General features: G+C 41.9%; 1 pseudogene; it reads left to right on the top strand.

The window, feature by feature from the left end:
* The first annotated feature begins 593 nt into the window (after nt 1-593).
* LOC135380142 (U2 spliceosomal RNA) lies at nt 594-766 on the top strand (annotated as a pseudogene).
* Nucleotides 767-10,855: the final 10,089 nt, after the last annotated feature.

Raw genomic sequence — 10,855 nt, 5'->3', positions numbered from 1 at the left:
CCAACATGTTTCCGGGAATGCCCCATAACTCGGAAAACGTGGTCGGAAATGTCTATCAGGAGCATACTTCGATTTCCGGCGGGGTTGTCGTGTAGAGACTGGACGACGACTCATAAAAGACTACGAATCCTCATAACCGCCCTGACTGAGCAGGTGTTGTGGAAAGTGCGCTGCTGTGACGTTGCACACAATCGCCGGTGGGCATCTACTAGGTTCATAGTGAACACTGCCATGCAATCCTTCAAAGAGCACCTAAATCGCCTTTTTTGGGCTGCAGAACGGAACAGCTCTGTGCAACAGTGGGAGTGGGCCCCACTTGTACAGGTGAGAGATAACAAGCTGGTGTTCCAGCTGCATGAGTCATGCTACTGCAAGGTTGTCAGGTCGGTTCCTTCCCTGCCATGATGACTTTGATGATAAGATGACTCTTGTGTGTGGATTATTAGCGTACTAGATGCTGTGATGTAGGATGCTCTAGACGCTTTAACTTCAAGTTGTTGCACCTGTTGATATTGTAAATATGTGACTAAAGTGATCTTTGGTTTTATTGTTCGCTTTTGTTTCCTTGGGTTTAACAGTGACATGTACATTGTAGCTTTGTCAATAAAATTTTCTGAACAGTATCGGCTTAATATCTGATACGAGTTCTATTTGGTCTCAAGATATTAAACTTCTTTTTGGAATGCGATGGAGTGCTTGGAGCTTGCTTCGACTCTGCCACGTGTTAACCTGGTATTGCACTACCTCCAGGATTGGCCCACTCCCCCAACGGGGAGTGCATAAATAATACAAAAATAGAGTGCATTGCTGATGTTTTTGCGTTTGCTTCTCATACAGGGTGGTCCACCAACCATGATAGAAATTCATAGTAAAAGACGTAGACCCCGGAGAGGCATGCGGTCAAGGGATTTTTTTCTGCCAACAACTTTTACCGTGTATTGGTAACATTTTTATTTCATTTCAATTGACGGAAAGTTAATTTCTCGAATTGAACTCCGAAATTTCCCGAGGCAACCTAACGTTTGATTTGCGGAAATGTGCCCCCCTTGATCATTTTACTCAGTATAGCACATAATCCCACTCGTAATGCAATGGCAATGGACCATTTTCCTGAGATGTGGCGCCCTCTCGAATGTCGTCTGCTACTGGCTGAAAACAAATGCACGTGAGGAGCGTTCTGTTTTTGTGTCTTTCGTTCCAGCATACTTCGTGCATTCACTTTTTGAGTATCCATCAGGCTTCGAGGCCTATTCCTGCTGCTTCGCCCTGTACAAAGTGTAAGTGTCCGTTTGATGTATGCAACATGACCCTGGAGCAAACCGTGTCCGTGTCATTCCATGCCTGACCAATAAGCTGAGCACAACTGTTTTGAAGAAGAGGAACAAGTTTATTGGCGCTTGTTGAGTGCAGTGCACTCACTAAAGCTATTCGTTATCGTTCCTGGGTCCTTTCATACATTACTGGTGCCGAAAAGCGTAGCCTCACTCATTGACGGAAGCAATCCAGGTACGGGAAAATGGTGTATAGCAGCGTTAACGTAGTAATGGCTACGGCTGTTTTCAGCAATGGTTTCAGCTATGGTCCCATTGTTTTCAACCAGAAGAGCAGACGACGCGGGATGCGCATGCGCACAGCGATCGCGTGAAAATGGCGGATTGCCGAAATAAATTCGCCGAAAATCCGTGGAAATGGGCCCTTGGCTCCGCCTCTTTTTTGGTGGCTCGTAGTTTGAGCGCGAAGCTGCGAAGAAAGGAGCTTACATTGACACGCCACACGAGGGGGGGAATCGTGTATTATGGTGGACATGGGGTGGACGGGGTGGACACGGGGACGAGGAATCGTGGCACTTCTTGTTTTTAACTATTACGTTAACATCATGTGAAAGTGACTGCACAGTTGTAATCTCAAGGTCTGCGTTGAGGCTTTCGTTTGAGGCCTAAGTTTGAGTTATAGAGGTTCATCACAAAAAAACGGAAACGGGTATTCGCAGACGCATCTTGACAGAGTTGACACGCGACGTAAAGTCAGGAATTATTAGTAAGTGTTGGTGCATCGCACGCTGTCACGTTTGCGTACGTAGCGGGTAACGTTAGCTGTTCTGCGCACCGCGCGAAGCTCTCTTTATGTTTTGCGTATGCGCAGAACCACCAACGCTGCCCATTATGAACGCAAAGGCAATAGCATATGACACAATGCACTCAAACTCCATATTATTATTAGACGTATGTTGTACCGAACATGGACAGACGTGTCTGCAACAACCACTGATCTCGATTGTAAAAGGCTGGATCGCGGATGGGGAGCGCGAGCGTGAAGAAACCGGCCGCCATCTTACTGTACCCACAACAGTCGCCGCAGCGATCATGGCAACTTCTTGCAATTACGGTCGTACCAACCGTACTGGCAAGGTTACAGGGCCTAAATTTATACAGGTGAGTCACTCTTCATCAAAGAATAAATAGGCGTCCATTCTGTATATTTAGTTGACCATTATGAAGTGTTTTTTTGCCCAAAACGAGCACTGGATGCAGGTTGCTTGATCGCTCTTCCGACGTTCAATCGAGCACACTTGCATTTTACCCGGCGGCAAATACGGTTTGAGTGCATAATATGCTTGAAAGAACATGTTACACTACACAGGTAGTGTTGTCATCAATATATGTGCGAGCACTCGAGCGCTTTTTTGCATGCATTGCTAGCATGGTACACGGTGTTCTCTGCGGAAGCAAGTGCCACATTCATTTCTTTGAATTACCTTCGCGCACAAGTTCGGTATTACGTCATAATGAGACCACGATTGTCACCTTTTTTCATGTATTGGTATTGTTTTGTGCCTTGGTTTGATTTGTGACAAAGAAACTACGTAACGGTGGTGTGGCGCGACTTCAATAACGCCTTTGTGTCTGAGCTGTATCGTCAGCTTGTTACGATAGTAATAATTTGTAGCGTGTCGTGCTATTTGTAGCAGTTTTTAAGGCAACAGTGGTCTCTCAATACAGGTTTCGTCATGAGGGCTGCCCAGTGAATAATCTGTGCAGTGTGATACGGCTGGGTGTACAGGTAAGCATCACGTTCCTCATCCACTGGTTTCTACTTTACAGGAAGGCACTGTGGTTAGCCTCTCTCAGTTTTGCATATTTTCTTACATGTTCACATCAGAAACACACTTTAGACTTTAGGCTCCTTCACCCAGCAATATAATAATTAGAGATTATAATTCTTTTTAGAAGAGTTCCCCATATTCTTTTGAGAATAGTTTTAAATCTTCTTAATTTTTAGAAGATACAGGGATTGTAAACCATGTTTTAAACTCATGTTTTAACATTTGTCCAATGCATTTATTAAACAACATATTCATTTTTAACGGGTTGCACCCAAACCGATGTTTTGATGTATTATTTCCTTTGTTGTCGATGCACCATAAAATTGGAATAAACATCATCAATGCAGGTTACTTCACAGCTGCCTCGACATACTCAAGAAATGGGTGCAGAACCTGCGTAATGCCCACAAACTTTGACTACCACAGCACCTCCAGAAAGTAAAGGCATATGTGTCACATGGGATTTTTAAAGGCGTTCACAGTATATAATACCTTGTATGAACTGTTGTAGATCTCAGCAGCCTCTACAGTACACTCTCAGAAATTAAAACTTGTCATGGAACTGTGATAATTGTTTCAGTTAATAGGCATGCACATATACGCTATAAGGAGAAAATTATTTATTGAGAATGCACTTCTCTGGCTACTCATGTTGTTTACATCTACTGTTGATCACATTCATTTATTACATACAGTGAAACCTTCCTATGTTGGACACCACGGTGCAGCAGAAGCGGGTCCTACTTATAGAGGTGTCCGAGTTACAGAATATGAGGGAAACAAAAAATGGAAAAGATCACAGCTGTGTTGCCAGAAATGTCCCCCTTCTTCAATTTATGGTCCTGAGTGGTACCTGGTGGCAGTGGTACCTCTACCCACTCTTCACTGATAATTATTACTGATTTTAGTAGATTCAATTCTGTTCAGATTCCACTCAATGGCATTACCTCTGGAGCTTTTTGAGCAGCGATGACTTGTCTCTGAACCGTCAGCCCACTTTTCGTTGCTTTGGTGCAGTGTGCGTTCAAAGGCTCTAGACAAACCGAAGACAAATGCTCACACAAAGAATTACGATGTACACTGACAGCACTTGTTTTTGGACTCTGAAAAACTAAAGCAACAAAATCTGAGACCAGTACAGGGAAAAAAAGGGGCGAAAGTCAAGGCCACTGGCTCGTTTTGGGTATTTTTGGTGCAAAGATGGGCCGATATGGGCCGGTAATTTGGCCAGGGTTTTGTCCGACTTAGCAGGGGAAAACCCTGTCCAACTTACGAGATAGGGAGGTGTCCGATATAGAGAATTTCGTCCCCGTGTAGTTTCAATGGTAGCCTGCCCTTGCAATGAAACCTTGTCCGACATGGGGAGTTGTACGAGGTAAGGAGGTGTCCGACTTTGGAGGTTTTACTGTATTATATTCATATATATTATTATTATATTATCACATATTCGATCACATTAAATTTAAAATTTAGCATATATGAGAAAATATCAGGAGGGGAGTTGCTATCCATTGCTCATTCCAACCTAAAATTGAGAGAGCGTACCTGACCATTGTCATATTCCTAAAATATATATTGCCATTGTAGCAAGGTCACAAAACAATAAATGTAGCCTTTTGCGACCTCCCTGCACGTTCATTGTATCCTGAAACGCATAAGTGCAAGAAATAAATCTTGAACTTGAATAAACTTGATGTTATATAAACTTGACATAAAATGTTGGATAATCTAATGAATGATATAAAATATCAAATAAACTTGAACTCGTATATTCTCTTTACTCATCATCAGTGATCTTCATTACAAAATCAAATCGTGTTAGACTTTTTTGTTTGCGTTTCACAGACTGGGTACACGAGGGCCAAAATGACAAAATCACAACTGTTTCAAGCTCCAAATAGTCCTGTTGCAATTTGAAGACCATACGTGGAGCTGCATTTTTTGGAACATGCTCCACATAACAAGCATGACAAAGTCAGCACTGGATAGCAGGACCCCGTCCCCAAGCAGCTTTTCTCACGCTGCACTTGTATTCAACAAAAGCATGTAAGTGCTGGAGAAGGACATTCAGTTTGGCACGACCGCGCCTGCAAATAATCAGAACAAATAAAGGAAGAAGCAAACAAACATAGAAGGACTGTACTTCAAAAAGAGATAAGTCCTGTGTCTCAAGGAGGTGTTACCACTTTCTAAGTAACTTAATTGATTAAGCTTACATCACTACCTGATTAACTGTCCTAACTTGTGTGATCTAATTGCGTGAAGTAATTAGTTTTGCTTCGGTGTGTCCATATTTGCGAGGCAAAGCACCCCTGTCGTTTACTAAAAGACTATTTCTAAGGCGATGCTTGATATAAATCATACTAAGCGCATACACGGCTAAAATAACGGCTGTGATTCTACAGAACGATCTCTTCCTGCCATGCGAGTATATCTTTTCCCGGACCGTTCTTTATGGAACAATTTCTCTCCAGAACGCAGTACGGGATATTATATACATGGTTGTTGTTAACCTCAAGTCGTTTCTTATTGAAATATTGGCTGGGGAACGTGCTGTAGTACAATCCCCAGCGCTGCACTGCAGTGACGGTCTAGTTTCGGAATGCAAAACATAACGTAATTAAGAATCGAACGGCAGGACACCTGTGAAACACTGTTAGGATACATCAGTATACTGGCACCTTACAAAATTGTGTGATGACAAACAACGACCAATGCTTGCAGCGCAATAAATACTCACAATCTCTGTTGCCCCCCATTGTTTTCTATGGGCACACACAGCACTTTAGGGCCCACCAACATGGCGGCCCGAAGGCACGCCTCTCCCCCACGAGCCCCTCTCCCATGCGCGATCCAGCCTTTATACATAGAGATCAGTGGCAACAACATACGTACCTTCAGGTACTTTCGTCCAACGTAAAAAAAATTAATGCGATGACAATGCGTTTCTAATAGCTTCTCATACAGAATGCATACCTAGACCACACGACATACACCACACCGCATGACATACACCACGCCGCACGACATGGTGACATGACACATACGACATACGCAACGCCATTTGTTTCACCATAAACTGAGCCGCTCGCAAAACTCTCGGAGAACGTACCAGACACGTCTGAACATTTCCAGAGACAAGCCGAAACTGACGAGGCTCACGCCAGCTCTCACCAACTCCCCATAGAGCCCATAGTATAGGTAAATTCACACGACACTGGCACACGACCAATGAGAATGCAGCGATTGCTCCTTCAATCCTCCAATCAGAAGTCTTTCCGTCCGGATCGCGGCCCGACCGGTTCTGGCTAGTACTGACTTCTGCTTCCCATAGTGGCCTGTACCGGCTACCCCTAACCTCTAAGTCTACTAGCTTTCATGCACGTCGTAAAGTTATTCCGTGATTTTCAAACAACAGTGAAAAGTGTCGTAATGAACAGAAATTTATTTGATCCATTGTACTGACACAATCGGCAGGTTGACGCATTTACATGCACTGAGCGTACTGAGTCCGTTGAGTAGCGCTTCGTAGAAACAACACTGGAACAAAGTTCGAACTTGCAAAACACGCATATCGACACAGCTTATTCCCAACAACGAGCAACTGTCACATAGTTGCACATAATCTCTTGACCATGATGTCCTCGCCTGCTACACGTCAAACATAAAATGCTGCTGCTTCATGAATCCTATTTTCTTGTCATCGCTATGCAAATCTGGCGGCGCTCGAACATGTTCATCGAGCCAGAATTCACGACAACACCTCAGTTTGAAATCCGATTGGCTGGTCGTAGACCGATGCTTGTGTCGAGAAACAGGACAACACGATACATTATAATACACGGATAAGACGGCAGTACTAATACGTGGGGGCTATTTCAGACCCTAGCTGCCTGGTTCGAACCCTCACAGGGCCTGGGCCGACTTCGCTCGCGTATTTTTTCCCGCGCGCGGCGGGTGGCGCGAGGGTGGAGGCGCTTATTGGCGGGCGATGCGTGTGTGGATGGTTGTCCGCGCGCTTACCGGCTGGGGGAGGGCTGCGCGTGCGCTTATCGTAGCGTATTTTTCAGCCTGGGCCGACTTCTTTCGCCATTTTTCCACCTGGGCCGACTTCCCTCAGAAATTTTTTCCACTACAACAGGTGTGCAGTGGGCGGTTTACATGCAAGTATAGGCATGCAAATGATAGCCATACACAAAAGTACAAGTGAAAATATCTTTATTAAAGGCAATAGTGCCAGGAATTATTCTATAACTCTGTGTGAACGAGAAAAATCCAGCCAAAAAACCTGAAGCAGAAGAAACATAATACAATACACGTATCAACGATTATTTGCGCGTACACTTATCGTTGCATATTTTTCAGCCTGGGCCGACTTCTTTGGCATTTTTATCGCTACAACAGCCTGTGTTAGGCGGTTTACATGCAAGTATAGACGTGAAAAGGATAGACATACACAAAAGTACAAGTGAAAATATATTTATTGAAGTCAATAATGTCAGGAATTATGCTGTGACTCTGTATGGAGGAGAAAAACCCAGCCAACAAAAAAAAAACTGAAGCAGAAGAAACTCAATACAATACACGTAACAGAGAATATACTTACTACAGGTACGATACAATAGCAATCAATAGGTATCACAGATCAAACATAGTATTTTGGATTACAGCTTTAATTACAAGTTCTGATAGATATAAGTAATTTCGAGCACAATATGGAAGCTAAGTTTAATATTCCAACATTACACAACTTTTAATTAATCAATTTCTTATTAAGTGAACAGCATAGACGTAAGGAAATAACAAGAAACAACATAATCAATAGCTACAATTAATCGAGAGCCAAACCTGCGCACCATCCAACACATAGAGAAATAATAGCTAATCAATCTATCAAATGGAGAAATATTACAAATCTAACACTGTAGCACAGACTTAACGCTGAAGAACAGAGGAACACTCTAAGCGGCGACACGTAAACAGCAACAGAGGAAAATAATCTATCATGGAACCATCATAAAATCATCCTCGTGACATAATCTAATCGAACACTATACAATTTTCATTCTAAGAGACACTACAAACCTAGCTTTTGTTTTATGAATCCAACACAGAAAATATATGTTAAAAATGAACTTCGGCACATAGCACTCTCCTAGCAAACAACCAGCTCTAATGATATCTGCCCTGATTTGTTGAAGACGGATGCCGATAGATGTATGTAATTAATTGCGAACAGCAGAGACCCTGGAAGACCACGGAACACGAACGACAAGAACAACACGAACACAAGAGGAAATATAATCTACACCACTACAAAGAAGATATTCTTAATCAATATGATTACAATCAAATTACAAGTCGTATCATAAAAAGTCCAATATTCCTATACGTGAAAACCATCATTGCAATAGCGTGAATATCTGTCACAACATTTCGAGCGCGATAGGGAATCTAAGTTTCATATTGCAACATTACACAACTTTTAATTAATCAATTTCTTATTAAGCGAACAGCATAGACGTAAGGAAATAACGAGAAACAACACAATCAACAGCCACAATTAATAGAGAGCGAAACCTGCGCACCATCCAACACATAGAGAAATAATAGCTAATCAATCTACAACAGAGGAACACTCTCAGCGGCGACACGTAAACAACAACAGAGGAAAATAATCTATCATTGAACCATCATAAAATCGACCAATATACAATTTTCATTCTAACAAACACTACGAACCTTGATGGAGGTATCCAAGACATAGAAAATATGCACTGTTTTCATTTCGGTTTTCACTCTTCTCCTCAAAGCCGGGAGACTTTATGTCTCTATCTATATGATCAAAATGAAGCAACTCCCATGCTTTATCACTCAAAGTGTTGGAGGCTATATTCCTTCCTCCAGCAAACAGGGCACTCTCGAGCTCAGATAAGATAGTTCAAAGGCGATATATTTTATTGTACATCGCAAATAGATGTCGGCATTATTCGCGGGGATCACTATCTTTTCGTATCCTTTCCTTGAAACGGAAGTCTTTCGTCAAAGTGGTTGACAAGTCGTCTAAGTTTGTACAGATGCGATATTTTTATTGAACATGTAGAGAAAGCCCAAATTATTAAATGACAGCAACATTACTCAATCAAAAACACGAAACTAATGACATCATTTTTGTGATAGCTTGAAAGTTCTGTATAGAGGAACCACTCAGAAATATCATATGTGAAATGGAATTCAGAGATATGAGGTATTCCCATCTTAGAGATTTTTTTTACAGTGTCAATCGAGTGAACAGTTGAAACAAATTCAAGACAATAGTTATTTCAGGTAGTAACTTCACAACTCATAGAATATCGGTCGAGTGAATACTTGAAACAAAGTCAAAACAATAATACTCACGACAGGTGGATATTATACCACTCTAAACCAGATAATAAAATTTGAATCAATAAAATGAGCATAGATATGCTTTTAATTAAGTGTAGACGTGCACTTGAAAACAGAAGAGACAATTACTCTACATGGAAGAGATGGACGGATTTTGTACTCGATACCATAAGTCATGGGATGATGTGATAAAAAAACTGCTTTGAACAGGAAGAGCCGGGAAACGATTCCATAATCGCTGCATTTCAATACGTCCTTGACATGGTCGTATTCCGAGATATGGTCTAAATTACGGAATTGAAGGTGCGATAACTTGTATGCCGAATCTACAATACTTATAAAAATATCTGCACACCAACGTTGGAAGGGCCACTGGGATTGATGGCGGAGTTTTTGAGGTTTGCTAACGAATAATTGAAATACACTAGACCTGATGTACTTGTAATTATTGCAATGGGCATTGCGTTCATCAAGAAAGCAGTCAGATTAACTTATCATATACAAGCGGTCTATATCGCACGATTCATTACAGATTCGTTGATATTTGATTGTGGCTTAAATGCTAAAATTTATCGACTCACATTCAGGAGAAGTGGTGACAACCACACATCAGTAAAAGTTTAATTAAATTTTGAACAGGTGTTGCGATTTATGATCAGTGTTGTAGAATGTGTAACTGCACAATACGGAAGCTTTAGCTCGCTCACTTTAACGAGCACTCTTTCATGATGACAGATAATTTAATCGAATTGATTGATATTTTGTATATACACTATAACATAATGCGAATTCTCTATGTCGTGGATATTAAAAGTTACAAATATTTTCCGAACGAAATTTACTTAAAACTCGAAGAATGGGTCATCCGCGTCGAAGAAGACGTTTCGGCAACACGTCGGGCCGCGTTTCGATAATGCCGTATCCGAAACCGAACGCGATTCTGCGCCCGACGCGTTAATGCGGTACCACACGCGAGTGTGTTACTTGTTCCGGAAACGGGTTCGTCGACGCCGATGACCCTTTCTTACACACACAATAACGTATTGACGTTTACTTTCTTTGTATGAATGTCCTTGAATGGCGTACAAGACAGTATTAGATGAAAATCGTCCGGTGGTCCACCGCAGTTGATATGTTCGTTGAGCTTCAATAAGTGATGATACATCAGACCTTGTACAACAATATTGAACTTCTGCTCATTCGACATCGTTACAGGGACCGGTAGAAGAAAATAATTTCGTCGCCGTGGTAGTGGAACATATCATGTGATAAGATGTCTTCCATGATGACTTTCCATCTCAGATATGTGTAATTTCAACGAATCCGTAATGAATCGTGCGATATAGACCGCTTGTATATGATAAG

Source organism: Ornithodoros turicata, chromosome 1, assembly GCF_037126465.1.
Source record: "Ornithodoros turicata isolate Travis chromosome 1, ASM3712646v1, whole genome shotgun sequence".
In the NCBI taxonomy this organism is placed as follows: domain Eukaryota; kingdom Metazoa; phylum Arthropoda; class Arachnida; order Ixodida; family Argasidae; genus Ornithodoros; species Ornithodoros turicata.
Note: the sequence above shows the minus strand (reverse complement) of the source record. Positions and strands in the feature narration are given on the sequence as shown.